General features: G+C 30.0%; 1 long non-coding RNA gene across 1 annotated transcript in view; it reads left to right on the top strand.

The window, feature by feature from the left end:
* The first annotated feature begins 5,243 nt into the window (after positions 1 to 5,243).
* LOC122270167 (uncharacterized) overlaps positions 5,244 to 26,760 on the top strand; it is a 32,053-nt gene continuing 10,536 nt past the window's right edge. The window contains exon 1 of the long non-coding RNA XR_006225637.2: positions 5,244 to 5,818. This is a non-coding gene — a long non-coding RNA (uncharacterized lncRNA). The remainder of the gene's footprint in view (positions 5,819 to 26,760) is intronic.

Below are 26,760 nucleotides of genomic sequence, written 5' to 3'. Positions count from 1 at the left end.
GTTATAAATAGCAGTAGCGGGGTTAAAGAAGCTAATTGGCGTAATGGTGCTAGAAAGTAGTTATTACGTTGTAAAGTTGGCGATTATTAAATTTTAACCTCATCTAATGCTGTTGGGGATGTAATGACCAGGAAATTAATTTACCATTATAACAGCTATGCTCGTTTTAGTTCGTTTCGTTCAGTAAACTTCGGATTAACTTGCATTTTAATGAAATGTTGCTCTTATTTGGGACAGGATTTACAAGTAAATTTAACGAGCTTCCTTCAAATATTTGTTCTAAAATTTAATTTTTCATTATTATCGACAGAAATGCTTTCCGATTAATATTTCGCTTTTGTGAATATTCTAATATCAAACTTTAATCCGTTAGGAGATAAATTTACGAAATATTAACATTAACATTACGTTTATTTTCAATTAATGTAAATTACTTTCAGCTGGTATAGAAATTATAGTTTCCTAATTTCTCTTAAAATTGTTAAATTGACATTGATAGCAAAATGATTTTATTATGTAAAGACTATTTAATACTTTACTTATGTAAAAATTACTTAAAAAATAGAATACAGCAATACTTTAAAAAAGACTGCCAAAAATAGAGGGAAAATGAATTTTTAAGACTCTTCATTGCACTAGCAGACAATTCTTAAATTTTTTAGCATTATTTTTATAATTAACTAATAACTAACTGGATTTTAATATTGCAATAGTCACAATAATACGATCTCCGTAATTATAAGAGTTGTGTATTTTAACACTTTTATTTTAATAATATTACGCTGAAAAACACTTAGGATCAGAATACGGTTAAAAGTACTGGTACCCTGAGTGCAGCATTCGTAATATCCATTTTTCCGTAAAATTTCATACCGTAGTTTTTACAATATTATTTATTTAATCACAGTGATTAAATAATTTACCGTTTACTGCAAAAAGTACTGTACTTCAGATTGTTACATAAAATTTTACGGTTAAAAGTTATGGCACCCTGAGTGCTTGTACTTTTTGCCATAATTTGATCCGAAATACCTTATTAGCGGTAATAATTTTTTTAAAGCTTTATTTTCATTATCTTTCTACAAAAAAAAAAAATCCCATAGCATGAAGAAATAATACATAAAATTCATTGAGGAACAATAGATTTTGGAATTTATAGAACAGTGTGGCGCTTTTTTCGATTACGTTTTCGCCAAAGCAATTATTTTATAACAAAAATATAGCACAGATCAATTTCTATTTTAACGTAAACTATTCAAAGAGATCTACTATTATATGCATAGATATAATTAGTAAATCCAAATTTAAAATATTTTTTAAAAGAAAAATTTACATAGTATTTATAGTTATTATAAAAACTACGAAATAAAATCATAACTAACTATAATAATTATTAGTTAATCGTTAAATGCTATTTATAAGGGTGTATTTTGAAAATTCTTTGATGGAATTACAACTCGGAGCTGTATGAAATATATATAGGTAAACCAAATATTAAATTATGTTCATAAACATATTTTAATGTTTTCGAGCAAAATGAAGAAAAGAAAAATATCATTAAAAAAAGTTAGAAACGCTTCCCATCTCATAGAAAAATATAGTTTAGATTATACCTGAATTATTTATACAATGTAATGTAATTTATGCACTATTTTTATATAATGTGTTATTATTATAAAGAGTTAGAGCGACTTGATTTATCTTCGTTTTTTTTAAATTCTTAATTAGTTCGATTAATAATAAAAAGATAATAAGCATGGTATGATTTTCCGGTTTAGGTTACAATCTAGTAAAATGACTTGTTCGTAAAATTGTTTTGCAAATTCAATTACAACAAAACTGTTTGTTCACACAATGTTCTAGTACATTATTTCAATGGTTTTGCAATCGATTAATTAATTTTTTTACTTTTCATTTTTCGCATGACTTTAAGGTTTTTAAAAATATTTGTTAAAGTGCCTTCGCATAAACTTCTTTTATTCGTTTTTTATGTTTTTTTTTGTCCTTTTCTTTTGTTGTCAAAACTGATATTTTTAAGTATTTTTTAATAAATATTATTATTTTTAATAAGTATATAAATTATTACATAATTTTTTAATAAATAATTTATAAAGATGTAGAAGAGAGAGGCATAAATCGAACCTGTTCTAAATCGCATCACTTTTGATTTCTGAAGAAGTATTGTATAGAGAATAGTTTTTTTAAAGTTATTCAACATTATAAGTTTTAATATAAATATGAACATCCTGTGTAAAGATATAGCAGAACTAAAGTAATGTACATATTATTTAATACGTCATGTAATTGTTAGGCAATTTCTACTAGTTTTTTTTTAGCTAATTATTTTTCTTGGTTTTGAATAATAATTTGTTATAAGAAGTTATGAAGCTCACAGTTTAACACAATTCGTGTTTTTAATACTTGACTTAAATATATGTAATAATTTCTCATACAAAAGTGCTCCTATAGCTGAGTGGTTAGAGAAAACGAGTGTGTGAATCAAAATATGTGGGTTCGAGTTCAGTTCCTGCCTTTTAAATAATGATTTTGTTATTTTCCTTCTATGCAAGCTGTATGCAAATGGTCTTATAATTTGGATAACTCTACGCAGATATACAAATTAGTTTTACGTATTCCTGGTAGGAATACGTAAAGCTATTGTTCTAGAATATGCGATGCTTTGTATATAAAGTTGGGAAATCATTCAACTGGGTTGTTGTATGCGAAACTTAGTTTCAACAGCATCGTTGTGTGTGAAACTTAAAGCGTTAGAATTCTATTTCCTAAGTCAAGAGGTGATTTGTTTTCTGATTCCCTGACCTTAATGGATTTTCCAAATGTCAATAACCTTACGGAGTATATCTAACTACGGCATATTTCGAGGATTGGCTGCACACGCATTGTGAAAATATCGCCGTTGATTTTATCAGCTTCAGCATATAGACAGAAAAAAAACACGTCTTTGGTTACTTGTCTTTTGATTATTAAAGTAAGTGAGAAAATTTTTTGCCATTCTGCTATCTCCATCAGGTTCGGAATTCTAAAAATCGACTACTGGCGACATATTAAAGGAGTGGAAGGATAGAAAAAGTGTGCACATGATCTTTCCAAAAGTGTGCCAGATCAGGAGCCCCCCCAAAATGCGACTGAGCCAGGACGTTTAGTCCAAAGAAAGTCGTCAGACAAGAAACAAGAGCCGTGATGGCTTAGGGGTTGGAGCTTTTGCCTTCCAATGAGATGAACCGGTATCGAAACCCAGCGATGACTGGTCGATATGAATTCCGCATCCGGCTTGCACCGACCACAGTGCTGACGTAAAATATCCTCAGTGGTAGACGGGTGATGGGTTAGAGCCCCTTGCCGTCAGGCTTACCATGGGAGTTTTCGTGGTTTTCCTCTCCATGTAATGAATAGTCAGGTTAGTTCCATCAAAAAGTCATCAGCGATGGCAAATTTCTCTCAATACTTGATCCAGGAGTTCCCACGTTTTCTGGATTGTGTTCAAAATTACAAGGCTACGGAGTTGAACATTAGCAGTCTTAAACCCAAAAAATTTGGTCGGCGGTTCAACCACTGTTAATAATAAGAAACAAGAAAGCGCTTCTTTTTTCAACTTCCGGACTGACTTTTTGAAAAAGTAAAGAGGTCGTGGGTTCGATACCTGCCGGCCGAAGACTCCCCGTGTAGTAAATGATGACTGATGCACGTTAAATATGTCGAGTCGCAAAGTCCTCCATGTTCCCATAACAAATCAATACCTCTGGGGGTACTGATCCAAGAGTTTCCTTGTCTTCCGGATTGATTCAAAATTACAAGGCTGCGGAGTTGAGCATTAATAGTCGTAAACCCAAAATTAGGTCAGTTGTTCAACGACGGATAAAATAAAAAAATAAAAAATCTATACGTGAATAAATTGGAAATAAACGAAACTATTTCAGCAAACTAAATGAGCTTTAATAACCTTACGATAAAATTTATTTTCCTTATTCCAAGGAAGGAAAAAGTGATGAAAGACATCTAAGTGATGAGCTTTCCGGTTAGTAAAATAGTGATCCATTAATTATTGATTAGTAATAGTGATTTAATAGACTAATCTGCATCTTATGTTCAAGGCATCAATCTCAACCAATTTTTCAATTTATTATCACAAAAGAAGTTATTCATAGATCCCAAAAGAATGCAGTCTTAAAAATCAGCATACATAAAAGTTGCACTTGAACTTTGTAGCATGCAACATCATGTTCCCTTAATATTTTTACCATGCTTGTTACAGCTCAAAAATTTTATTGCACACATTTCTCATTATGCTATTACGCATGAATTACTTATTGCTTTAATCGTAAATACTCAATGCTTTTGAGGGTAGTACGATCCAGGGAGCAGGTTTTATGAACTAAGAAATCGGTCTCCTAAATCATACCATTTTCAGAACTTGAGAAAACAAAAACAACTGCGCAATTATTATTGCCCAAAAAATAATATAAATAGCTGAACTACTGTATTTTATTATTAGAATATTTGAAATTTAATTGTGATTGTCAAAAATGCAAATGTGAAAAGGGTGCAATTTAGATAACTCTTCTCCAAAAAAATAAACTGTTCTTCTACATAAATAAAACAAATAAAAAATAAATAAAATAAATAAACAGATAGTTGAATAATAAAAATAAAATAAATAAGTAACAATAAACAGGAATGCGCATTAAGCTTTAGCAAATTCTTATATATATTTCAAAATTTATTTTAAAAAGTCGACTTTGATATAAAAGAACTTTGAATTGACTTATTAACCTTTTAGTTCGGAAAAAAAACTATTTAAAATGAAAATAATCTCTTAATTAATCAGTCAGTTGAATTTTTTTTCACCTGAAGCCTATTTATTGGAAAGCAAAAGGCAAATTACAGACAGTAGGGAAACATTACGCATGATAAGGCCAAAACGTTTCTAAATTTACATTTATATTTAATTATTCACGGTACTTAAAGGAAACTGTCACTTCCTAACAGACACATATGTGCCCCATGTCAACTTCACATATAACATCCTTTTCCAATCAATCATTGAAAAAGAGTGATAAGTTGACGAAAAATTATCGATTTCGATAATAATTCTTCCTGTTTCATCTTAATTGATTTTGACTTATCGACTTCTCTAGGCAAATAATCAGTAAGAGAAGACTTTTGAGTTTGTTCTTCTTTAAGCAATCTGTCTTCTTACTGATTAAAAAAACAGTTGGGAGCTTGATGCATCACCTGCCATATTTGTTTGACCTCTTCATTAACACTGTCGTCGACTCTAATTTCAACTTTATACCTAATCCATCATTTGTAAGGTGGAGGGATCTCATCCTAATTCACGTGTCTTCATTTATGAATTTTTCCAAATAATTTAATCCTCGAAACTAACTGCAACTGTCTCTGCTAAAAGCATTAAATGTGATTGGTGGAGAGGAAGCTTAGAAGAGATTTTTCTGAGTTTAATAATGGGATTCGAAACTCAAGGGTCTTGTTACAGCTTTTTGCAGTTTAAATTTATTATTTTCGTTGGTGTTTAAAAGGTGTTAGAGCTTTTTGCAGTTCAAATTTATTATTTTCATTGGTGTTTAAAAGGTGTTAGAGCTTTTTGCAGTTTAAATTTATTATTTTCATTGGTGTTTAAAAAGTGTTAGGGCTTTTTGCAGTTTAAATTTATTATTTTCATTGGTGTTTAAAAGGTGTTAGAGTTTTTTGCAGTTTAAATTTATTATTTTCGTTGGTGTTTAAAAGGTGTTAGAGCTTTTTGCAGTTCAAATTTATTATTTTCGTTGGTGTTTAAAAGGTGTTAGAGCTTTTCGCTGTTTAAATTTATTATTTTCATTGGTATTTAAAAGGTGTTAGAGCTTTTTGCAGTTTAAATTTATTATTTTCATTGGTGTTTGAAAGGTGTTAGAGCTTTTTGCAGTTTAAATTTATTATTTTCATTGGTGTTTAAAAGGTGTTAGAGCTTTTTGCAGTTCAAATTTATTACTTTCGTTGGTGTTTAAAAGGTGAGTATATGATTATATGATTTTTTATTATTCCTTGGTAAATTAGATTTGAATTGCTTATTTTATGTAGGCTTATTATTTTAATTACAGTTTTGCTAAATTACACTTAAAAACAAAAATTTAGAATTAACACGAATTAGTTCAAATCGACGCTATTACTATTTTTAAGATGAGAGGATAATTTGTTATTGTTTAGAATTTTTCCTTTAAGCAATAGGTAATTGTTTTGTGAAATTGTTATTAGATTTATTTCCATCTCAGTTATCTTTATTATTACCATTATATCTTTATTATCCTCGATGCATGTAGTGTGCTATGATGTGTGCTACACAATATTTGGCAAATTATATTTTAGATTTCAGTTTTTTATTCACCCTTGTGCTTATTATGCAATTTGATAATTTTTTGTTAAATCTTAATTGGATTTACTTGCATTTCACCAACGTTTAATATTTTAATTAGAGTTAATTTCTGTAACATTAAACGTTAAAAAATTATTTAATAATGAAATAGTACACATTAAATAATTCTGGATCAAATTCCGATAAATAGTACTGCCCTCTCTGAGAGCAGCTTCCATAAAATCTACTTTACTATAATAAAAAAAAAAAAATAACCGAAAAATTTTATACTGTAATTTTTATAGTAATAATTCCTTTAATTACTGTTATTCTATGACTTTACAGAAAATATTACTGTAAAAATTATGGTTTATCATATTTTTCGGCCTTAAAATTTTACGGTAAAAATAGATTTTATGATAAAAAGTACTGACACCCTGAGTACTGGTACACTTTGCCATAATTTGATGCGGAATTTTGTACGGTGTAGTTTGCTCAAATTTGCCGCAAATTTTATAAAAATTTATTTTTCGTGCTCTAATCTATATGCATAATATTTGACACATTATAATTTAATTGTTAACTGTCTTTTTTTTCCAAAGTCAGGAGCAGTATATAATTTTTCTGTGAAATTCATTACCTCTGTTATATTCAATAACATTTTTCTTTTAATTAAATTTAAAATTAGTCTATATTAAATTAGAATTTGTTTAAATTTACTGCAAGTTTCGGTCAAAAATTTAAAGATAGAGGTACAAATTTTTCAAGTTAATGTTTAGAAAAATATATTTGAATCTAGTCTTGAATACATGAAATATAGCATTTGAATATTGCCATGGATATAGCAGATCACTTATGCTAGAATTAATAAATAAGTTTTATATAAAATTGTAATTATTATTGTAATTGCAATTATTGTATTCTCTAAATTTTTATTTAGACGTATTTCATTACAGTTTTGTTAAATTGTTATTAAATTTTTAAAAAAAATGTGTTACTAAAGTTTAGTTCCGAAAAACTACCATTTTAGTGATTTATATTTTTAAAGTAATGACTTGAAAAATTAGTCAGTTTTACTTCAAATTTTTATATTGCATAAGCATTTGAAAAGTTTTTTTTCTTCTTTTTTATGAAAAATATGGTACATATTATATTTATAGTTGAAATAAAAAGGTATTTTCTTACCTCAGATAATACGATTTTATTTTCAAAAAGTTATGTTTAGTCATATATCAGTAAGGTCATATATCAGTTTTTTATATCAGTAAGGTGTAGACAATATTTTTTTTTCTACGAAATAAACCTTTGCGCTGAATTTTAAAAATAATTTTCTCTTTTTAAAAAGTAACTCTCTTATAAATATGATACTACGCTTTAGTCGATTAAGGTTTCTCAAATAACATATAAATTGCCATTTTACATTAGAGTCATTCTCTATCAAATTATGATCAGATTTATCTACATTTTATTGCGGTTAATTTTCATTAGAGTTATGTTCATTTTAATTAAATATTATAAATTTTTAACTACAAATATATTGATATAATAACTTTTTCTCATATGGTTTAAAAAAAAAACTTTAGTAGTTCTATTTGTTATTGATCATGGTCAATATATAATCGAAATTTACAGATATTAAGTAATAAATTTGATGAATTGACAATCAAATTCATAGCTTAATTTCTTTTTCCTTATTTCAGTTACTGTTGAATTGATCTTATCTGGGTTTATAGAAGTATGTATCAAAAGAATAAACAAAATTAGAGAGTAATTTTTAATAACTATTAAAATATTAATTTGGTTGTGTCACTTTCGCATGTCACTCATGTTAGTTTTACTTGAATAGGTGACTTGAATAGGTAATAATGAATCAAAGATAAAAATTTATTAAGGAAAGCTTTCAAACTCTCAGTAAAACTCGTTTTTTAATTCAAAAGAGCTGTAAACTGAGAAACTTCACTGATGTTATCTTCTAAATAATTGATAAGAAAGAATCATTATCAATTTAATTTTTAATAAATGTGTAGAACTGATCTTGTAAGAACGGAACCCCGAACTGAAAAATCCAATATTTTTAAAATTATTTTTTGGGCTGAAGTGAAAATTGTCTTGGTATAGAATCGTAGTATAAATTTCTCAGGATTTATAAGAGACACATATCACTTTTTCTTTAGTTAATGTAAATACAATAAAAAGGTAATTAAAACGTAATTAATTTTGATTAAAGTAGATATCCTTAATTTTTCAATTTAATTTAATTTCAATTTCAGAAAAATTAAAACTTTTCAATAGTTCACGAAATGTTTATTTTAGTTTTGGTGCAGTTTGGTCGATTATTGTTTAACTTGGCGGGCAGCCTTCTTTAAACAAGTCATAATTCCTATGTTAAGGAACTTCAAATACTTTTACATTAATTAACGTTTTTTGTATGATTGATTATGCAGAAATTATTGTTCCTCAAAAACATATAATATATTAACTTCCAAATAATTAGCATTATCTAATTAATTTTTCCTTCGTACCAGATAAAATTCAATTTCTCTTCAAGGTTCATAATCTCAAACTTCAAGCAAGTTAAGCAAATAAGGTGAAGCAATATTTATGCATTTTTTTTTTGCGAAAAAACAAACAAAATGAATTATGAACTTCATTTCAGAAATCTGCGTTCCTTACTTGTTTTATTCGGTCACGCCGCTTTTTTTATTTATTATTTTCTTTACAATCAAAGATAAAAAAAAAAGTTTTTATAAAACAAACAAAGAAAGGGGGTGTCGAAAGATAATTAAGAAAAAGAAGGAAAACTGAATAGCGTATGAAACACGATTTTAATTAAGAAAAAATCAAGTGCAGCGTGTAATGGGAGAGTCATGGGTTTTGTTTTCAAGGTAGTTGCACAATTCCTTTGCAGGGGGTTTCTATTGTGTTTTTGCATTTTGTCCCTATTGGTGATTTTTTCCCTACTTGGCTTTTGTTTCTGGCGATGAAAGGTCTTTATGAATTGTAGGCGGAGTTACCCTCTCCGAGTCACGGGTTTACGTTAGATTGTAAAAACGAATCTAACCAAGTTATGATAATTTTTGCTTTAAACCATTCAAAATATTAGTAAATTTAGAATATCCAGTAATATATTATACTATATTACTGAATATATGAAGATGAACAGAGGGCTCACTAAGGCAATGATGCCCTTGCATTGAATGATTATGAATTTGAAGATGTTGATGAATTTAAATATTTCGCGACTACTGGTAATCTGTAAAAATGACATAAATACTGAAACCGATAGCCGCTGAGCAATGGCAAACAAGAGCTACTTCGGTTTAAATAGCCAACTAAAAAGTAAATTTCTTAAACAAAAGACAAAAATTAACATATACACTCCTACGGCCTGTGATCCTATATGGTAATGAGTGCTGGACTCTTAATAAAAAAGAGGAGAACAGATTGCTGATTTTTGAGAGAGGGATACTTAAGAGAATTTTTGGTGCAGTCTATGAGAATAACAAATGGCGCACCCTTTACAATCATGAGTTATATAAAAAGTATAAACAACCAGACATAGTTCATGTTATTAAGGCCAATCGCATTCGACAGCTGGGATGCCTTTATAGATCTGAAGATCAAAACTCAGCAAAAAAACAAACTTTTTTTAAACCAGAAGGTACAAGAAAAAGGGGTCATCCACCGACTAGGTGGCTGAACGCAGTTGAGAGGGACCTAAAGATAATAGGAATAGCTAACTGGAAGGCCATGGCACAGAATAGATCAAGAGAGCAAAAACTTATTGGGACGGCCTAGGCCTGTCATAGGCTGTAGTGTCCAAGAAGAAGAAGAAGAAAATATTACTGGAAATTTAATAATAAGTGGGGGCGGAATCCTGGGAATGATTTAGGCTTAGGTTATGAAGGCACGTAATTTGGATCACTTTCCAAGCTCTAACGAATTACTGTTGAAAAGTTCAATCAATGTTTTTATAGCCACGGTGGCTCAGGTGATCGAGCTCTTGCTTCTCATAGAAGTTAACTAGGTTCAAAACCCACACTGAGAAAAAAAAGTTTTGTCAAAACTACCAGAATATGGTAAAATTTACCTCGTATCTGGCTCAGTGGGAACATTAAAAAGGCTCGATAATTTTTATCGAAAAGCTATGGTAATGATTTTAATAAATTACAATAAAATATAAATTTATAATGTGTGATGAAATTTGAGGAGTCTGGTAATATTTGATAATTTTATTATGATTCCTCAAAACATGCCATAAAAACCCTTTATTCGGTTAAATTTATTTTTCTGTTTAATATTTTTCACTAAAAGTGTTTTAATAAGAACTATTAGTCTGTAAACCAGAATTCCATGTAAACTGTTACCAAGTAAATGGTTTAAATACCGTACAATATGTTTCGGTTTTATTAATCAGAATTTTTTTTTCTAGTGATGTCATTACCTTGCAGTACGACTATAAATTTTTCACCCTTTCTTGTGCAAATTATTTATATTGGGAACTGAATGCAAGGCCTGGTTTACACCTAGATCAAGGCACGTAATTTGAACCACGCAAAGTTCAATCAATATTTTTAAAGCAGTGCACGCTTAGGCCATGGAACTATTACTTCCCAATGAAGTGTCCCAGGTTCGAATCTCAGTGATGGCTGATCGAAAAGTAATTTGCCTAAAGTCGTAATTGTGAAGGGATGAGTCTTTATCTCTGATGAGGGCTTAAAGTCTACTTAACTTCAAATCAATGATTAGTACAGTAGGAAACCGATTATCCGGAACGATCGGGACCATCGCTATTCCGGATAACTGATTTTTCCGGTTTTCTGGATCGCTACAAAAAGCCGTTTATTTATTCTTAAACCCAAATAAAAGGAAAAAAAATGGAAATAATCTTAAAACGAAGAAAAACCGATGAAATAATACACCAGGGGTCTGTCCAGACATTTTGTGAAAGGTCAGTTTTTCGTGAAATTGTGAAAAAATTACTCACATTCTTTCAACCAGGATCCGCTTTTATGAATTTGTGCAAATAGGGTCCGTTATTGCAAAAAAAAAAATTTTTTCAAGGAGTTTTTAAATTGTAAAGACATACAAGATTATGCTCAACACTGTAAAATTATAATTAAAAAAATTAAATTTTAAAAAATAAACAACAATTGCTGCTTCTAAATTAGAGATGCAACATACAAATATTTGGTATTTAGCCTATACTGCTGAACGCAGAATATTAATTTCGGACGAATAATGGAAGAATCGTCTGCCGAAGACAAAACTTAATTCGTTTACATCCATCTTTCTTGTTTTCTGCCCTGGAAAGGGTTTATTCGATTAACAAAATAATAATGAAGATAAACAAATTTGTGAAGGGTCCGATTAAAAGAAAAATCATTTTGTGAAGGGTCCGTTTTTAAGTTAAAATATTTTGTGAAGGGTCCGTTTTTAAGTTAAAATATTTTGTGAAGGGTCCGTTTTTATGAAAAGATATTTTGTGAAGGGTCCGTTAACGGACCCAAATTTCTTCTAAACAGACCCCTGTACACTAAAGATTATTTCCAAAATGATGGTAAGGTAAACATCTTTCAAAATAGAAAGAAAATCCTAAAATCTTAAGAGGAAAAAAAAAAATTTTTTTTTTGAAAATGGCCGGAAAAATTTATCGAATTTCATTCCGGTTTTTTGGTTTTCCGGTTTTCTGATTTCCGGATAACGGGTTCTGTACTGTAGTAGGTTTGGGAAATAAAGACGGTCCGTACGCAATACTGACCTCATTGCCACCATCATACCGTTGGTCTCGAACTAGTGGTACCTTATCCTTCACGATTCCATTGGCCAACTACTGGATGTTGTGAATTTTTTTTACTTTTTAACAACTAAGCTCACACACAGGCACAAAAAGTGCCTTTTATTTATATTTTCTGCTATGCTATGCTATTTTCATGATGCATTTTCGCAAGAAGATAAAAACTAATAATAATAATAATAACAATTATAGAATAATAGCCTGAATATTTAATCAAGATTTTTCCCTTAAAGCAGTATTTGCATTTATAACTTGAACAACATTGAAATAAAATCATTTATATTTGTGATGTTTGACATTTAATAACAAGAATACAATTATATGGAGTACCAGTTTTGATAATCATATAAGTAACTATGTTTGGTAAAGGAAATATCTGAAACAAAAATCAATATAATGAAGAATTAGTATAAGTGTCTCACACAATCATTATGCAGAATCAGCACAAACGTTTCAAATAATCAGTATGATGAAGAATAACTGCAAGTGACTCATATATTCAGTATAATAAATTAGTTTAAGCATCTCATATAATTACATCTATCCACGTTATAATCTTATGATTCTCAGCATACAGAAGTTTTTCTTAAAATAACAAAAGAAAGCAAAAAAAAATCCACAAGACTGTTCCCATTTAAAAATTTTCTCAAGCCTTAAAATCTACAGAAATATTTCTGCTTCTCAGACTCTGTTATTCTTTTCTATTCTTTTTTCTTCCTTTTTTGAAAAATGTTCGAACAAATGCAAAACTAATCGGATTTTGAAGCAGAACCCTCCCATTTTCGATGATATGGAAAGGGTGCTCGCGTGTTCTTTCGATTAATCCTTTCTTTCCTTTTCCTTTTCTATCCCCCCCTTTCACCTTCTTCCCTCTCAAATGTTTTCTGGAAAAGAAAGGCATATACAGGGGCGCATACGAACATACCCTCGAGGTTTGTGTGTGCGCAGGGGCGGTGCGGGTTTGATGGATTACGGGAATGATGCGAATTATCGCCCCATCCGCTGGAGCAAGTATCTCGGAAACAATTTTTCTCCCCTCCCCCCCTTTTCTGGATGCCCCCCTTGCCTTTAATCTCTTTGATATTAGGAAGACTATCGGCTTGCTCTGGGTTTTCTCTACACAAAATTTTTTAATGTGTATTTTTTCCTGTAGTTTTTGCACCCTCCTCCCTTTTGATTCTCGATCATGTTCCGTAGTTGTTGTGGGGTAGATTCTGGGCTGTGCTTTGTAGTCTGCTTTCTGTAGACTGCTTTTCGTGAGAAAAAAAAAACTTATTGATTCGCTTTGAAAAATGGGAAAATATATTTTAAATGTAACTTATTAGTCTTTGAGGATCGTGGAAGAAATACTTAAACTTTTAAAGCATGTACGGAGATCATGTGGCAATTATTAATCTCTGGGGATCATGGAAGAAGTATTTAAACTTATAAAGCATGTATGGTGGGCTTGAGACAATTATTAGTCTTTGAGGATCATGTAAGAAATATTTAAACTTATACTGCTTGTATGGAGGACTTGACACAATTATTAGTCTTTGGGGATCATGTAAGAAATATTTAAACTTATACTGCTTGTATGGAGGACTTGACGCAATTATTAGTGTTTGGGGATCATGGAAGAAATGTTTAAACTTATAAAGCATGTATGGAGGGATTGGAACATCTATTGAGAAGGAATGTAAGAATTTTTTGAACTTAAGAAGCATATATGAAGAGCTTGAAAAAAATTTTAGTCTAACGAGACTATGGAAGAAAATTTAGGAATCATAGATGAAAGACTTGGATCAATATGTAACGATAAGTCACATTTTAAGATCATTTAAGAGAAAATTTTGTTGAGAAACTCACGGTATCCATGTAAACAGTATACTCTTTTTTATTGGAAATTTTGAAATATGTAAAGTATTTCCTCGGAAACAATATTAAAGTAGTGTTTGATTTTAAACTGGCTCTTGGGAACTCTTGTGGCTTAACACTATATTGGTCCAAACCTTTTCTTATTCTTCATTTATTCATTTGGGGAGCTTGGATCGACCTAATGATATGACTTTCATATTTACCTTTAGAAGTATATGGAAGGCAGGAGTAAATGTTATATTTGCTTTATAATTCATTTTAATTTTTCTGCAAATAAAACGTGAGATTCAGCAATTATTCTAATTGTCTTTTAGGACGTGTATCATCAAGTGAAATCGAAGCCTTTCGATTTCGATTTAGCGAGATTTATTCTAGAATTCCATTGGATATTTTCCGCCGAAATTATACCACTACAATTCGTCAATCAGCATTTTTAGGAATGTAATTTAATGCTTCACTTCTTTCTGTTTTCAGATTTTAGAAAACTATCCATGTTTTTGCGTAGTTTACAATTTTTTTTCTTCTTCAGAATCATCCAAATTGGTTTCCATTCGTCTAAATAAAGGCAAAAGTAAGTTTTTTTTAAAAAAAATTTTTCTTTTTGAAAATCTAAGAACAGAAAATAATGTTAACAATTATAATAATATAAACAACGTAACTATTAATCCTTTAGGATGAGTATTTTTATGCCGACAAGAATGAAATCAATCTCACGTCGTTAGGACGAATTATTTAGAAGTTATTAAAGCTTTATGCACGAAAAGTTTATACTTGTTTGGAATTTTTCAAGTAATACCATTATTATTCGATTTTTAGAATGACTTTACACTGATTTTAAGAATTATATATTTTTAAAAACGCTTGTTGAGTTTCAAATTGCCATTTTCCCGGCATGACACCAGCGATATTTCCAATAATTACTTTAAAACTGCATATGCATTGCTTAAAAACTGCATACCGGGTTTGAATTCCAGCGATGGCTGGTAGATATAATTTCCGCACCCGGCTCGCACCGACCACAGTGCTGACGAGAAACATCCTAAGTGCTAGAGTCCCCTTCCATTAGGCTGGCCGTGGGAGCTTTCCGTGGTTTTCCTCTCCATGTAACGCAAATGCGGGTAAATTTCTCCAAAAAAGCAATCCATGAAGGCAAAGTTTCTCTCAGTACTTGATCCAAGAGTTCCCTTGTCTTCTGGATTGGGTTCAAAATTACAAGGTTACGGAGCTTAACATTAGTAGTCGTAAACCCAAAAAATTGGGTCGGCTATCCAACGACCGTAAGGAAATAAAATAAAATGAGTTTTAGTAATTTCTGTCAGTGGTGACACAACTAGTGACACTGAATACTTACACCTTTCAATACAATATGGTGTCTATGGAAATCAGAATTTTCAAAATGAGTATGTGATAGAGATTTTTTTTTTTTTTAAACTGGCCTCCAAAAATCTTTCAGAATCTATCTATTGGTTTCTGAACATTTTTTGATTCGTGGTATTGTGTCATTAAAATCATACTCTCGTTGATTGATGTTCTATCGGAAAATTTGTTTAAAAAAATATTCAGGGAAAAAAATTAGGTTTTATGAGGAGATTTCGTTATTATGTTATTATTAAGGCATTTTTGACACATTTTTTTTGCATAATTTTATTTGGTTTCTTTTTATTTCACAAATAGTAATTCATATGAGAAATATCGAAATTATACCGATAAAACTTTTTTTTTTTGTCGTTTGGAAGTTTTACTATAGTAGAGTTATAGGGACATTGTCTTAACTTTCTGCTTTGTATTTCACATAGAGTTGCCCTTAAAAATTATTAATAGCATAATAATATTATTTTTTTTAAAAAAAAGAGCAATAATTTTAGTTTTGTGTTATTGAGTTTTTGTTCTTTCTCTTTTGCTTTTGATTTCATAAATAATTAATCATAAAAAAATTACTTATGCTAAATAATTGTTTATTTTGGTAATTTGGCAATTATACTATCATGTTGTTACAGTGTCATTCTCCTCCCTTTTCTTTCAGCTTAGTGTGTTCAAATTTTAATTTATAAAAAAAATATTAACAGTACTTTTATTTACCATTACTTCTTCACTTACTACTGATTTTTTACTACAAAATATTTTAACCCTTGTAAATTTTACTAATCATGTTGTAATTAATTAATTGTTTTTTCCACTTTGCTTCCCATCGCATACACAATGCATACAAAATTGGGTACTAATTTTATACGAATAGTACTTATTTGGCAAGCCCGAAATTTTATTAATCATGTTGTAATTAATTAATTGCTTTTTCCACTTTGCTTCTCATCTCATACACAATGCATAAAAAAATTAGGTACTAATGTTATATGAATAGTACTTATATGGCCTGCTGGAAATTTTACTAATCATATTGTAATAATTAATTGCTTTTTCCTCTTTGCTTCTCATCTCATACATAATGCATAAAAAAATTAGGTACTAATGTTATACGAATAGTGCCTACATGGCAAGCTTGATATCATGTCGTTAATTGACTCTTCGTTGTTTTCTGCTTAGCATTTCCTAGATAGTAATTCATATAAAATATACTAGCAGTTTTACTAAAGTTTACTATCACGTATTATTAAATCCCTGTTCTCTTTTTACTTTTGGCTTAGTATTTCATGAGAAGAAAAAGTGCTAATACTATTATAGTGATAAAACCTTATTTGACACGATTTGGCAGTTTTGTTATCAAGCTATTATTACGCCATTTTTTATTCCTCTTCGCTTCGCGTTTCATAAGTAGTAATGGGTAAAAAAAGCACTAATATTATTATATAAAACGAGCGTTAAGTTTTTATTAATTAGTCAGTTTACTATCTTGCCATTATTGGCTCATTGCTCTTTAATTTTTTTTCCGTTTCATATTTCATAAACAATAACGAAGTAGGACCAGGATGACCTGGTAGGGGAAAGGCATTGGGCTCATGTCCAAGAGGTCATGAGCTTAATCCCTGACTACCGAAGACTCCCCGTGTAGTAAATGGTGTCTGACGCAAATTAAATCTGTTAGACCACAAAGTCCTCCATGTTCCCATAACAAATCATACCTCTGGGGCTACTGAGTTGGAGATTGATCATTACCTGGTTTAGGCTAAAATTACTATTTGTGGATGTATGAATGGATCCGTCCTATAAATGAGCTGTGACGTAGGCTTGCTCGAATTCTTGGCCATAGATGGCGCCACTGGAAACACACCTTAATGGTATACGGCAACAACAACAATAAAAAGCACTATAGTAGTGTGAGAGCCGTGATGGCTCAAGGGATTGAGCGTTCGTCTTACAATGTGGGGAACCGGGTTCGAATCCCACTGAGTGCCGTCGATACGAATTCCGCGTCCTGTTTGCACCTATCACAGTGCTGACGTAAAATATCCTCAGTGTAGACTGATCACAGGTTAGAGTCCCCTTGCCGTTGGGTTAACCAAGGAAGGCTTTAGTGACTTTTCTCTCCCTGTAGCGAAAATGCTGGTTAGATTAATCAAAAAGTCCTCCACTATGTCAAATTTTTTTCAATGCTTGATACAGGAGTTCCCTTGTTTTCTGAATTGAGTTCAAAATTACAGGGCTACGGAGCTGAACATTTGAAGTCGTAAGCCCCCCCCCCCCAAGAAAAAATAAATAAATAAATCGGTTATTCAACGACGGTTATAAAATAAAATATAGTATTGCGCAGATAAGATTTCTTTTATCATGTGGAAATTTAACTATCGTATCTTTATTGTGTCATTGTTCATTCCTTTCTTTTCTATTTCGTATTCCACAAACAGTGATACAATCAGAAAAGTACTATAGACTTTTCTTTTTTTATCGTTTTTAAATTTTACTATCATATTGTTTTTGTGCCATTGTCCATTTCTTTCTTTCCGATATGTATTCCATACGTATAAAAAAGTAGAGTAGCATTGAGATAAAACCTTTTTTTATCGTTATTGTGCCATAGTACATTCCTTGGTTTACGTTACCTATTGCATAAACAGTAGTACAATAAAACAGTACTATGTAGTATATAGAAGGATATTTTTGCCGTTTTATCATATTATTATATCATAATCCATTCCTTTCTTTATTTTGTATTCCATAAACAGTAATACAATGAAAAAAGTACTATTAACATAGAGATAAAGCTTTTTTTTGTCATGTCGTTATTGAGTCATTGGTCAATCCTTGGTAGCTATGACATTGACCATTCCTTTCTTTCCGTTTCGTATTTTATAAACCGTCATACAATAAAAAAGTACTATAGTATTTAGATAAGACCCTTTTTTATCATTTGACAATTTTTTTATCATGTCTTTATTGGGTCATTGTTAATTTTTTGCTTTCCATTTCTTATTTTATAAACAGCAATCCAATTAAAAAAAGTACGCTAGTAGTATACAGATAAATCCTTTATTTTATTTTGCAATTTTACCAGGTCGTTATTGAGTGATTGTCAATTCTTTGCTTTCATTTTGTATTTAATTTGTTGTAATTTAATAAAAAAAAGTACTAATAATATTTAAAATAAGTGGACGGCCCCTAAAACGCAACAGAGAGATGGATACGAGTTTCATAACAGGCGAGAGATAAAGTACTGTACCATAGAAATTTCGCGGCTTCATGTGGCTTCGGACACTGATCTCTTTCTATCATGTTTCTCATCACCTGCCAGAACACAACCACCCCCACGCGCAATGTTCACTCTCCAGGGGGAACTGCGCAAGCTTCTTCTTATTAAATTGTTTTATTATCTTGGAATGTGAAAAGGATGGGGTTGGTTTCGCTAATTCGATGTTCTACCACTCCATCTTCCAAAAATTTTGGCCATCTGTTAAGTTTCAAGAATCGCGAAAGCAATCACTTAAATTCTGTCTCTAAAATAGGGAAAGCATTGATTTTGAATGCGATTTTTCATTTCGGGGGTTGACAAAGAGTTGAATTTTTTAAGTGAATTTTATGAGACAAAATTTTTTTCTAAATATGCAACAGTAAAAAAAATATGAAGTTTAAATATATAATTGCAAGAAAATTCAAACTTTTTTAAAAAAAAATATTACTAATTAATAAAGAATAAGAATTTTAAATTAGTAGAAATTATATTTCCCTATTATGACTGAGCTCTTTATGACTATTCCTTATTATGACTGAAAAAATTAATAAAAATTCGGAATACGATAATTAAAAATATACTTGCCACTTTTGGTGACCGTCTTGGTCACCTTTCAAAATTATTTTGTACAACGTATACCTGTTTCTGTGACTGTCCGAAATTGCAGGTTGTTGACTTATACCGGTGAATCCCGACAATCACATAGTCGCTTTGGTAAATGTCCTTCACGGAGGCAAATTTCTCCCAATACTTGTTTCAAGAGTTCTCTTGTCTTTTGGATTGGGTTCAAAATTACTAGGCTACGGAGTTGAGCATTAGTAGTCGGAAACTCAAAAAATTGGGCCGGCTGTTCAACAATGGTTATAAACTTTATCTGAATTCCTAGTAGGCAATTTAGTTAAAAATATTTATAAATCGCTTAGCAACATAAGATTACCATTCATTTTCTTAGAAAAATTTGCAGTGACATAAAGTGCCACCATATTTCCGGACGAATTCTTTGAGAATGTGTTTCTTTCGAAAATAAATCAAGAAAAATTGTTTTACATCCCACCAACAATTTTGAATTCAAAATTCGAAATACTACAGATCATTTCACAAACCATATTGTAAACTAACTTATTAAACCCTTTAATTTAATTTCTTTGAAATTCCTTCTTTGTTATGATTTAGGGATAGTACTGTACCAAACAATAAAATTTTTCATTTCAATAGAGATCATCTTTGAAGAAAAATAGTGTGCTGACGATAAAATATCAGAAAGTCCCATTTCATTTTTCTCTATTGTAATATTAAATAAATAAATAAATGAAATTAAAAACTACATGAAATTTATTCTATTAAAAAAATCACAAAGTTAAAAAAACGTGTAAATTTAAAGTGTAACATTTATGATTGTATACTTATTTGTGTTTATAAACAATTATATACGAAAAATATAAAGCAATGAGATAAATCTTCTTAATTTAGATCTATAAAAATTATGTTTTGTGTAGATTTTATGTACATGTTTTTAGTAGTTTATATATACAATGTCTAATCAAATATATTTTTACAGAAGACAATAATACAATTATTAATGAAAATTATAAATAATTATCAGTTGCATTGTATATGTCAGTTTTTTATTTATTTTTGACAAAACTTTTAAAAAAAAAATCCAAAAATATTTACTTTGATATAAATTTATTAGTTTAAATTAAAATGTATTTTTTAGTTATTTTAAATACGTTTGAGTAAGTCTTTGGAGAATAAGTCATATAATTTGTATATTTATAATTTGTATATTTCTTTCATTAAATAAACTATTTATAAACTATATAAACGAATACTATAAACTATATAACCATACCTGCCAACTCTCCCGTATTTAAACGGAGATTTTATTTTCGTATTTAAAGTGGTAGTAAATATATACTATTTTTTCTTTTATAAATTAAATTTTTAAATGATTTTGATCACCACTATTCTTACAAAATTTAAGCTTATATATTAATATGCGTTACTATCATGGATGTCAGCTGATGTTTCTTCAAACACAAGGTATTTTTTTTGCTTACAATTGAAATTTTAATTCCATTTTACTACCACTGGGAAAAATCGTAATGGAAGGGATCAAAAGTTGGCAGGTATGTATAACTATATTAAACTATGCAAACGAATTTAATTTCAACGAAGTTAATTTTAAATTTATTATTTAAGTAAGCATTTCTAACTATAACAAGACTCATACTTTGTTAAATTTTTTAAACATATTTTACTCAAATTGTATTCAATTTAAAGCAAAAAAGTTTTCCGCTTCATATAATTTAGAGATATCTAATTGAATTTATTAAATAAATTTTCTAATCTAAATTTAATAAATTTTGATTTGATCTTTTAATTGATCAAATTCTGTAGTGAGTTATATTACTAGGAGTTATGAACCGTATGAGTTATAAATTCATTATTAAAATGAGTTATAATACCATTCATTATTATTCAAGAATAAATATAACGGAAATTATTTCAGTGAAAAAAAATTATTCATCGTTTTAACTAAATAAATTGAAAATAAATTGGAAATTGAATTGTCTTAAATTAGTGTGTTTTCATTAAATGTATGATTTCCATTCATTTTGTTGTCAAAGAAAAAAAAAAACAATAAGAAGGGGGAGGGGAATTTTCCCGTCATTAAATTTCACATTTTCATTAAGCATGCAATAAATTTCTATGTAAACTATAAATTTTTCATCTTTATTGGAACTTAAAATATACTACGTGGCTACTAAAATTAGTTTACATCTTGGATGCAATTTGTTTAAATGCAAACTGTAAATCTTCATTAGAACTTAAAATCTATGAACGTTTTCCTATAATTTGGAGTTTATATTTTCATATAATTAACTTCAATGTAAGATGTAAATACTCATTGGAAATTAAAATATGTTAAATTGACTTAAAATTATCTTAAATTTACATCTTTTATGCAATTATTTTTAATTACTGTTATTAATTTTAATACTGCCTTAATTGATGCTGAATATTTTTATTTAATTCGAAGTGAAATTGTAACGCTTTAGATATATCTCTCTGCTAACAGAGCAACCTCTATTCAGTAAAATCGATCATAAATTTATCATTTTCAAAACAAACATTTTTTTCCCCCCTTCAGTTTTGGTCAATTTTCTGTTATTATATTTATATTCGAAATCATCTTTCTTGCCAATTCTCATCGTAACACTCGAATTGTTTTGACTCTGGCGTCCTATCGTCAAGAAGATGTAATCCGAGTTGGCTGGATTGGAGACTGCCTTAATTTAGATGCTTCTCCAAGCGAGTGGTCCGTTACGGACAAGCAGTGATGGATGAGTTGGCCCTGATTGGCCCCTGTTACGGATTTGGGGGGAAAGGGGCTGAATAAAGATTTCGGGTGGGGGCATTACGTTTTCTTCTACTTTCGGATTCTCAAGAGACCTGCCATTCTCTCAGGTTCCTTGTTCTTTTGGTAGAACAAAAAAAAGAATGAAAAGAGCGGAGAGTGAATTTTTCTTTTGCAACCCGATGGGTGTTTCCCACCAAACTTTCGGGAGAGTCAGCACAAAGATAATTTTTCGAGTTTAATTTTGTTTTATAATGGAAAACTGGGACTTGTGGGATTTTCGAACGCGGTTATATGCGGGGTATTTTTTTTTATTTATTTCGATCTTTTTCATAATAACACTTTCGTTAATTTCGTTATACTGAATGCAAAGAAGGATATATATTCGAATATACGTGCTTTCTTCACTTATATTTTGAAATGAAAAATTCTGCATCATAAAATTATAAAATAAATAAATGAAAAATAGAATTATAAAATAAAGATATTAACTTAAAATGTTGATTTTAATAAAAATGTTATACAAATTTATTTCAATTTAAATTGTACGAGTTTTTCTATTTTCTATCGATCAACATCCCAGAAAAAAAATAGTTTCACGGAATGGTAAGAACAAAATTAAAAAAGTTTTTGCCTGAAAAATATGGATGAAAGTTAATATTTTTTTTAAATTTAACGAACTGAAAACTTTAAGAGCAAAAGTCTTTTTTTTAATTTTTAATTTTTAATTTAAACAGTTTAATAAAACCTTGTTGTTTAGAAAAAGAAGTTAAGAATTTGTTATTATTGTTATTTATTATTCTTCAAAAGTTTTTACATTATTTTTCGTCCAATAAGTCACACTTTCATGAAAAAAAAAGCACAGTATTTTTCTTTTAAATAAGCATTTCGAGTTTAACGTATCAGTAATGTACATATCATAAATCCGTAAGAAAATCCGTTGAAAACTCTAGAAATTATCAGACCTGTGATTAATATATGTTTCAACGCCAAAACAAATTCGTGTTTTTAGCACGGAATTTATTTCATCCACCATTTTAAATGCCGTTAACATATGTTTTATTATAGATTTATTATTATGATATGAACGTCGTTTAACATTAGCGATGGTCGTTTTATATTTTCTACAAGTACTTCCTCGACTATAAATGGCTTGTATGAAAACATTCTATATATAGCGAGTGAATGAAGGAAGAAAAAAATCTGAGAAAGAAGGAAGCAAATCATTAAATCAGATCATTCAACATGCAAGAGAAAGGTCTATTTGACGCGTCAATTTATCGGATTATTCTAATTCAGATCATCAGAACTTTGTCAAATTGGAGAAACGACGAAATGGTAGGCGAATCTGTTTGTTTCAACAGTCGAGGATCACAATTCGCAAATAGGTTTATGAACGGCTTATAAATGTATAGGTATTTAAATGTATTAACAGTATCATGTCTCTGAAATTACTCCCGTCTGTTGCCAATTTCGCTCAATGCTGTTTCTGGCAGTTTAGTACACTGTCAAAAGCAACGTGCTGTAGATTTCCCACTTGTCTACTGTAATAATTACAGCACTGTTCAAAGCAGAAAATTTGTAAATTTCACATCAGCTGATGGTAACCGTGATGCTATCAACTTTAGCAATGATATACGTAGGATTATTTTAACAGTGCCGTAAATATTACTACGTTAGAAATATATATATAAAAAAAAATAGTGCGTGGAGTCCCTCCGCGCGGAAGAGGTTAAACTTCGTAACCTGCGACGTTAATTGTAGAAGAATCAGCAGTCGTAGAAGGATCACTAGTTCTATTCAATGACTCTTTTTCCTGCTTCTCTCGCTTCCGTGCTCTGTAATAACGGTAATATTGAGCATTTTTCCCTCGTGGACCTCTTGAACCAGTGGAAGTGCTTGTGGTTTCCTCATAGTCTCGCCATGGAAAATGCATTTGTATTAATAATGTATGTGGATGCGTCATAATGTAATTTCAAAAGAGAAAACCTAACAATCAATTGATATTCACAAAAGACGTACCTTGACATAACCTTAAATCCGTCGCATTGTCCGTGGGATTGTTTTCACTCATTTTTTACAATTGTTATCCACTAAATTTGAAAATAAAAAATACTATCCTATTAAATTATGTGTGTATCAAATCAAACTAAAAAAATATTTATAGAAAAATAATACTTTTATGACTTTTATTATTTTTATGCTAGTGAGAACCAAAGCAATATGTAAATGAATGAGGTAAAACTGGATCCTACCACGTGATTTCTCGGCCAATAAAAATGTAGCGTTAAACGTTTAACGCAACCTTGTTTGAAGTCGCATAAGAAGTATAACTTCAAAAAAATAAGACGTAAAACTTATTTATAAGAAATAATTTTAACTAAAATTTAAGAAAAAAAGGGATCAAAAATTGCTTCTTTTTCAAATTTTACTTTCTGATGAAACTCCACCCAAAAAATGAGAAAAACATATAAAAAAAATTCCTAAGTTGCTTTTTTTACTCAACTTTTTTTCAATTCTTGAGTAGAGAATAAAAATAAAGAAGAGAAAAAGGAGAAAATTATATGCCCCTGGGGGCAAAAACTAGAAAGAGAATTCCAGCCTCTCCCTGTCGGGCACTGGACTTAGTTTTTGATACAAAAGCAGATCTGGGGCAGATTTTGACGGGTAGTTTCCGCTATTTTCGCTGCCTACATCGGGCGTTCCCTTACTCTCTTTACCCCTCCAACCAATCACCGAAAGATCATTCATCATATTCTGACTGCCCGGGTACTGACATGTTTTACTTATTTTTCCCGAATAGTCTACTTCGGAGCGAGATAGGCCTAGACTACATTTCTGAGAGTTCTATGCCTTTCGGCAGACGTTGGCGACTTAACTAATCAACTTTTAAAAACTGCATCGCCAACATGCCAATAAACGTCATTTATTCAATCGAAAATATGATAAAGAGCTAAATGTTATTTTATGTTAATTAGCAGAATAATTTACTAGTGTAGTTTACTCTCTTATGGAGTGTAATAATGCCGAATAATGAGAAGGAAAACGTTTTTGACGCGTCGAGTCACATTCTTTTCATTAACGTCACAAAAATTTTGAGTCTGGGACAATTTTTGAAATAAGATTCATAAATTACGGTTTTTGCTTTCCTCTCAACACTTAACTGGATATGTTTGAGACGTAAATGTTTCTTACAGTTACATTTTTGAGTTCTGGATAATATAAACCATACTAAACGAAATTTAACTTTTTAGAAAAGTGAGGTTAACCACTGTTACTTATATCATTGCATGCAAAATATTAGTTTGTTTTAAAGCTAAGGAAAATATTGTTGCTATACTAAAATCGCTATAATGGAATGTTTTAATTAAATCCCTTCAAAGTCATATTATGATGTCACCTAAATTATCTCCGTTTTTAAATTTTTTGGCCAAAATGTTTACAAACGCCCCATAGGAAGAACAAAGGAGAAAAACATAGAAAATGGGGGTTATTTTTGCGAGTTATTTTTACACAAGCAGTTTTTTTTCCCTTTTCATTAATTCATTATTCATTTTTATTTATTTATTTATTTTGTGTTTATTTCTTTTTATTTAAAAATTATTTATTTATTTTAGCGTAAAAAACTACATGAAAGATTAAAGATCATAGCATTCAATTTTTTTCTGCAATCAGTCACAAGCAAAATTCCTATTGCTATTTATTTGCCAAAAGAAAAAAAAAGGAAAAAATACTTATCCATGCAATTATGATTTTTTTTCTCGTTTAGTTAGAATTCTCAAAATTCCACTATAGCTATCTGAATGATGCCAATATTAAAGTTTCTGTGGTTTTCTATACGGTACGATTAAAATTTATTGTATTGCAATCAAAATTTTGTCCACTTTCAAACACAAACAATATGACACGTAGAAAACTAAAAAAAGGACAATAAAATGTAAAGTAAAAATGATAAAAATTACGTCTTCCAAGTAGACAAAAAAAAAAAAAAATTCTGCTACTTGCAATAAAAAACATAGAGCTCATGTCCTTCATTTTAAAACAGAGCGAGAGAAGACTGATTTCCCCAAAATCAATGAAATTCTTCTTATCTTATATATTGAGCCGTGGTGGCTCAGTGGATAGAGCTTTCGCTTTCTACGGAGGTGAACCGGGTTCGAATCCCAGCGATGACTGATCAATTCGACTTCCGAATCAGGATCGCACCGACCACAGTGCTAACGTAAAAATATACTCAGTGGTAGACGGATAATGGGTTCGACTCTCCTTGCCGTCAAGCTAACCGTGTGAGGTTTTCGTGGTTTTCCTCTCCGTGTAACGTAAATGCGGGTTAGTTCCATCAAAAAGTTCTCTGTGAAGGCGAATTTCTCCCAATACTTGATCCAAGAGTTCCCTTGTTTTCTGGATATTGGGTTAGAAATTACAAGTCTACGGAGTTGAAAATTAGTAATCGTAAACCCAAAAAATTGGGTCTGCTGTTCAACGACAGTTATAATGTATATATTGCGGAATTTTTCTAAAAGAAAACTTTTGCATGTCATCCCGATCCCTTTGTGCTATAAGGGACGATTCAAAAATTACAATCGGACAGAAAAATCTGTTAGAGTCTTCTCATGAAACTTCTTATTTCATTAAAGAAAAAAGAAAAAGATTATTATTTTGCCTTCTTTAATCTATTTTTAAAACAGGAGATGAATTAGGTATATATATATATATATATATATATATATATATATATATAATTATATATATATATA

The sequence above is a fragment of the Parasteatoda tepidariorum genome, chromosome 8 (genome assembly GCF_043381705.1).
Source record: "Parasteatoda tepidariorum isolate YZ-2023 chromosome 8, CAS_Ptep_4.0, whole genome shotgun sequence".
Taxonomy (NCBI): domain Eukaryota; kingdom Metazoa; phylum Arthropoda; class Arachnida; order Araneae; family Theridiidae; genus Parasteatoda; species Parasteatoda tepidariorum.
This window is presented reverse-complemented; position numbering and strand designations above follow the sequence as displayed.